We start from the raw sequence: 6,000 nt of genomic DNA, 5'->3' as shown, positions 1-6,000 counted from the left end.
CTATATCTTTGACTTGCACACACACAATTTCGATGGCTCTCTTCATCGATCTCGCACCCACCCACTTGATCCTCTCTTTGACTCTATCGATATCTATGACCCCTCCCTCTCTTCTCGTGGATCGTCCCCTCTATATATGATATAGATAGGCCTCTATTTCACACACATTGCATGTGTCAATTTTTTTTGAGATATCATCGACACATATTCCCACAAATACATTCACGAAATCACACCCCCCCCCCCAAAAAAACACTCACCAACGCACACGCCATCTGTCTAGGTTTGTATCTGTCTCACACACACCCACGTAGGTGCACAAAGAGAAGAGGTACACGCACGGCGCACGTACTCCCGTCTCTTTCCCAACCACACACGCTGTTGGGGAACGTAGCAGAAATTCAAAATTTTCTACGCATCACCAAGATCAATCTATGGAGTAATCTAGCACCGAGGGGAAGGGGAGTGCATCTACATACCATTGTAGATCGCGAGCGGAAGCGTTCAAGAGAACGGGGTTGATGGAGTCGTACTCGTCGTGATCCAAATCACCAATGATCCTAGCGCCGAACGGACAGCACCTCCGCGTTCAACACACGTACGAAGCAGCGATGTCTCCTCCTTCTTGATCCAGCAAGGGGGGAGGAGAGGTTGATGGAGATCCAGCAGCACGACGACGTGGTGGTGGAAGTAGCGGGATTCCAACAGGGCTTCGCCAAGCGCTGCGGGAGGAGGGAGATGTGTCACGGGAGGGAGAGGGAGGCGCCAGGGCTTAGGGTTTGCTGCCCTCCCTACCCCCCACTATATATAGGGCCAAGGGAGAGGGGGGGCGCAGCCTTGGACCTTCCTCCAAGGAAGGGTGCGGCCAGGGAGGAGTCCATCCTCCCCAAGGCACCTAGGAGGTGCCTTCCCCCTTTAGGACTCTCCCTTTATCTTATCTCTTGGCGCATGGGCATCTTGGGGCTGGTTCCCTTGGCCCATATAGGCCAAGGCGCACACCCCACAGCCCATGTGCCCCCCGGGGCATGTGGACCCCTTGGTGGACCCCCGGACCCCTTTCGGCACTCCCGGTACAATACCGATAATGCGCGAAACCTTTCCGGCGACCAAAACAAGACTTCCCATATATAAATCTTTACCTCCGGACCATTCCGGAACTCCTCGTGACGTCCGGGATCTCATCCGGGACTCCGAACAACTTTCGGGTTACCGCATACTAATATCTCTACAACCCTAGCGTCACCGAACCTTAAGTGTGTAGACCCTACGGGTTCGGGAGACACGCAGACATGACCGAGACGACTCTCCGGTCAATAACCAACAGCGGGATCTGGATACCCATGTTGGCTCCCACATGCTCCTCGATGATCTCATCGGATGAACCACGATGTCGAGGATTCAATCAATCCCGTATACAATTCCCTTTGTCAAGCGGCATAGTACTTGCCCGAGATTCGATCGTTGGTATCCCGATACCTTGTTCAATCTCATTACCGGCAAGTCTCTTTACTCGTTCCATAACACATCATCCCGTGATCAACTCCTTGGTCACATTGTGCACATTATGATGATGTCCTACCGAGTGGGCCCAGAGATACCTCTCCGTTTACACGGAGTGACAAATCCCAGTCTCGATTCGTGCCAACCCAACACACACTTTCGGAGATACCTGTAGTGCACCTTTATAGCCACCCAGTTACGTTGTGACGTTTGGTACACCCAAAGCATTCCTACGGTATCCAGGAGTTGCACAATCTCATGGTCTAAGGAAATGATACTTGACATTAGAAAAGCTCTTAGCAAACGAACTACACGATCTTGTGCTAGGCTTAGGATTGGGTCTTGTCCATCACATCATTCTCCTAATGAAGTGATCCCGTTATCAACGACATCCAATGTCCATGGTTAGGAAACGTAACCATCTATTGATCAACGAGCTACTCAACTAGAGGCTTACTAGGGACATGGTGTTGTCTATGTATCCACACATGTATCTGAGTTTCCTATCAATACAATTCTAGCATGGATAATAAACGATTATCATGAACAAGGAAATATAATAATAACCAATTTATTATTGCCTCTAGGGCATATTTCCAACAGTCTCCCACTTGCACTAGAGTCAATAATCTAGTTCACATCACCATGTGATTAGCACTCACAGGTCACATCACCATGTGACCAACATCCAAAGAGTTTACTAGAGTCAACAATCTAGTTCACATCACTATGTGATTAACACTCAATGAGTTCTGGTTTGATCATGTTATGCTTGTGAGAGAGGTTATTAGTCTACGGGTCTGAACCTTTCAGATCCGTGTGTGCTTTACGAATATCTATGTCATCTTGTGGATGCTACCACGCGCTACTTGGAGCCATTTCAAATAACTGCTCTACTATACGAATCCGGTTTACTACTCAGAGTCATCCGGATTAGTGTCAAAGTTCGCATCGACGTAACCCTTTACGACGAACTCCTTTTCACCTCCATAATCGAGAAAATTCCTTAGTCCACTAGATACTAAGGATAAGTTTGACCGCTGTCATGTGATCCATTCCCGGATCACTATTGTACCCCTTGACCAACTCATGGCAAGGCACACTTCATGTGCGGTACACAGCATAGCATACTGTAGAGCCTACGTCTAAAGCATAGGGGACGACCTTCGTCCTTTCTCTCTCTTCTGCTGTGGTCAGGTCTTGAGTCTTACTCAATACTCACACCTTGTAACATAGCCAAGAACTCCTTCTTTGCTGATCTATTTTGAGCTCTTTCAAAATCATGTCAAGGTGTGCGTTCTTTGAAAGTATCATCAGGCGTCTTGATCTATCTCTATAGATCTTGATGCCCAATGTGTAAGCAGCTTTATCCAGGTGTTCCTTTGAAAAACTCCTTTCAAACAACCCTTTATGCTTTCCAGAAATTCTACATCATTTCGGATCAACAATATGTCATTCACATATACTTATCAGAAATGTTGTAGCGCTCCCACTCACTTTATTGGAAATACAAGTTTCTCATAAACTTTGTATAAACCCAAAAACTTTGATCACTCCATCAAAGCGTATATTCTGACTCCGAGATGCTTGCTCTAATCCATGGAAGGATCGCTGGAGCTAGCATACATTTTAGCATCCTTAGGATCGACAAAACCTTTCTGATTGTATCACATACAACCTTTCCTTACGAAAACTGGTAAGGAAACTTGTTTTGACATCCATCTGCCAGATTTCATAAATGCAGCTAATGCTAACATGATTCCGACGGACTTAAGCATCGCTACGGATAAGAAAATCTCATCGTAGTCAACTCCTTGAACTTGTGAAAATACTCTTTGCCACAAGTCGAGCTTCATAGACGGTAACATTACCTTCCATGTCCGTCTTCTTCTTAAAGATCCATTTATCTCAATGGCTTGCCGATCATCGGGCAAGTTCACCAAAGTCCATGCTTTGTTCTGATACATGGATCCTATCTCGGATTTCATGGCTTCTAACCATTTGTCAGAATATGGGCCCACCATCGCTTCTCCATAGCTTGTAGGTTCAGTATTGTCTAACAACATGATATCTAAGACAGGATCACGTACCACTCTGAAGTAGCACGCATCCTCGTCGTCCTACGAGGTTTGGTAGTGACTTGATCCGAAGTTTCATGATCACTATCATAAGCTTCCACTTCAATTGGTGTAGGTGCCACAGGAATAACTTCATGTGCCCTGCTACACAATAGTTGAAGTGCCGGTTCAATAACCTTATCAAGTCTCCACCATCCTCCCACTCAATTCTTCCGAGAGAAACTTTTCCTCGAGAAAGGACTCATTTCTAGAAGCAATTACTTTTGCTTCCAGATCTGAAATAGGAGGTATACCCAACTGTTTTGGGTATTCTATGAAGATGCATTTATCCGTTTTGGGTTCGAGCTTATCAGCCTGAAACTTTTTCACATAAGCATCGCAGCCCCAAACTTTTAAGAAACGACAACTTAGGTTTCTCTAAACGGTGTCGTCTCAACGGAATTGCGTCGTGCCCTATTTAAAGTGAATGCGGTTGTCTCTAATGCCTAACCCATAAACGATAGTGGTAATTCGATAAGAGACATCATGGTATGCACCATATCCAATAGGGTGCAGTTATGATGTTCGGACACACCATCACACTATGGTGCTCCAAGCGGTATTAGTCGTGAAACAGTTTCCACAATTTCTTAATTGTGTGCCAAACTCGTAACTCAGATATCTCTATGATCATATCATAGACATTTTATCCTCTTGTCACGACGATCTTCAACTTCACTCTGAAATTACTTGAACCTTTCAATAATTCAGACTTGTGTTTAATCAAGTAAATACACTCAGCATCTACTCAAATCATCTGTGAAGTAAGAACATATCGATATCCACTGCGTGCCTCAGCACTCATTGGACTGCACACATCAAATGTATTACTTCCAACAAGTTGCTCTCTTGTTCCATCTTACTGAAAACGAGGCGTTTCAGTTATCTTGCCCATGTGGTATGATTTGCATGTCTCAAGTGATTCAAAATCAAGTGAGTCCAAACGATCCATCTGCATGGAGTTTCTTCATGCATATATACCAATAGACATGGTTCGCATGTCTCAATCTTTTCAAAAACGAGTGAGTCCAAAGATCCATCTACATGGAGCTTCTTCATGCGTTTTATACCAATATGACTCAAATGGCAGTGCCACAAGTGTGTGGTACTATCATTACTATTTTACATCTTTTGGCACGAACATGTGTATCACTGCGATCGAGATTCATTTTAGGTGCAAGACCATTGAAGGTATTATTCAAATAAACAGAGTAACCATTATTCTCCTTAAATGAATAACCGTATTGCGATAAACATAATCCAATCATGTTTATGCTCAACACCAAATAACAATTATTTAGGTTTAACACCAATCTCGATGGTAGAGGGAGCATGTGATGCTTGATCACATCAACCTTGGAAACACTTCCAACACATATCATCATCTCACCTTTAGCTAGTCTCCGTTTATTCCGCAGCTTTTATTTCGAGTTACTAACACTTAGCAACCGAACCGGTATCTAATACCCTGGTGCTGCTAGGAGTACTAGTAAAGTACACATTCATATAATGTATATCCAATATACTTCTGTCGACCCTCTCATCTACCAAGTATCTAGGGTAGTTCTGCTTCAGTGACCGTTCCCCTCATTACAGAAGCACTTAGTCTCGGGTTTGGGTTCAACCTTGGGATTCTTCACTAGAGCAACAAATGATTTGCTGTTTCATAAAGTATCCCTTTTGCCCTTGCCCTTCTAGAAACTAGTGGTTTTACTAACCATCAACAATTGATGCTCCTTCTTGATTTCTACTTTCGCGGTGTCAAACACCGCGAGTTGCTTAAGGATCATCATCTATCCCTGATATGTTATAGTTCATCACGAAGCTCTAATAGCTTGGTGGCAGTGACTATGGAGAACCATCACTATCTCATCTGGAAGATTAACTCCCACTCGATTCAAGCGATTGCAGTACTCAGACAATCTGAGCACATGCTCAACGATTGAGCTTTTCTCCCTTAGTTTGCAGGCTAAAGAAACTTGTCAGGGGTCTCATACCTCTTGACGTGGGCACTAGTCTGAAATCCCAATTTCAGTCTTCGGAACATCTCATATGTTCTGCGACGTTTCAAAACCGTCTTTGGTGCCACAATTCTAAACCGTTAGCATTACACACTGAACTATCACGTAGTCATCAAAACGTGTATGTCAGATGTTTCACAACATCTACAGACGACGCTGAGGTTCAGCACACCGAGCGGTGCATTAAGGACATAAGACTTCTGTGCAGCAATGAGGACAATCCTCAGTTTACGGACCCAGTCCGCATAATTGCTACTACCAACTTTCAACTAAATTTTCTCTAGGAACATATCTTAAACAGTAGAACTAAAGCGTAAGCTATGACATAATTTGCAAAGACCTTTTGACTATGTTCATGATAA

This window comes from Triticum aestivum, chromosome 5D, assembly GCF_018294505.1.
Source record: "Triticum aestivum cultivar Chinese Spring chromosome 5D, IWGSC CS RefSeq v2.1, whole genome shotgun sequence".
Lineage (NCBI taxonomy): Eukaryota > Viridiplantae > Streptophyta > Magnoliopsida > Poales > Poaceae > Triticum > Triticum aestivum.
The sequence above is the reverse complement of the archived record's forward strand: the minus strand, read 5'-3'. Positions refer to the sequence as shown.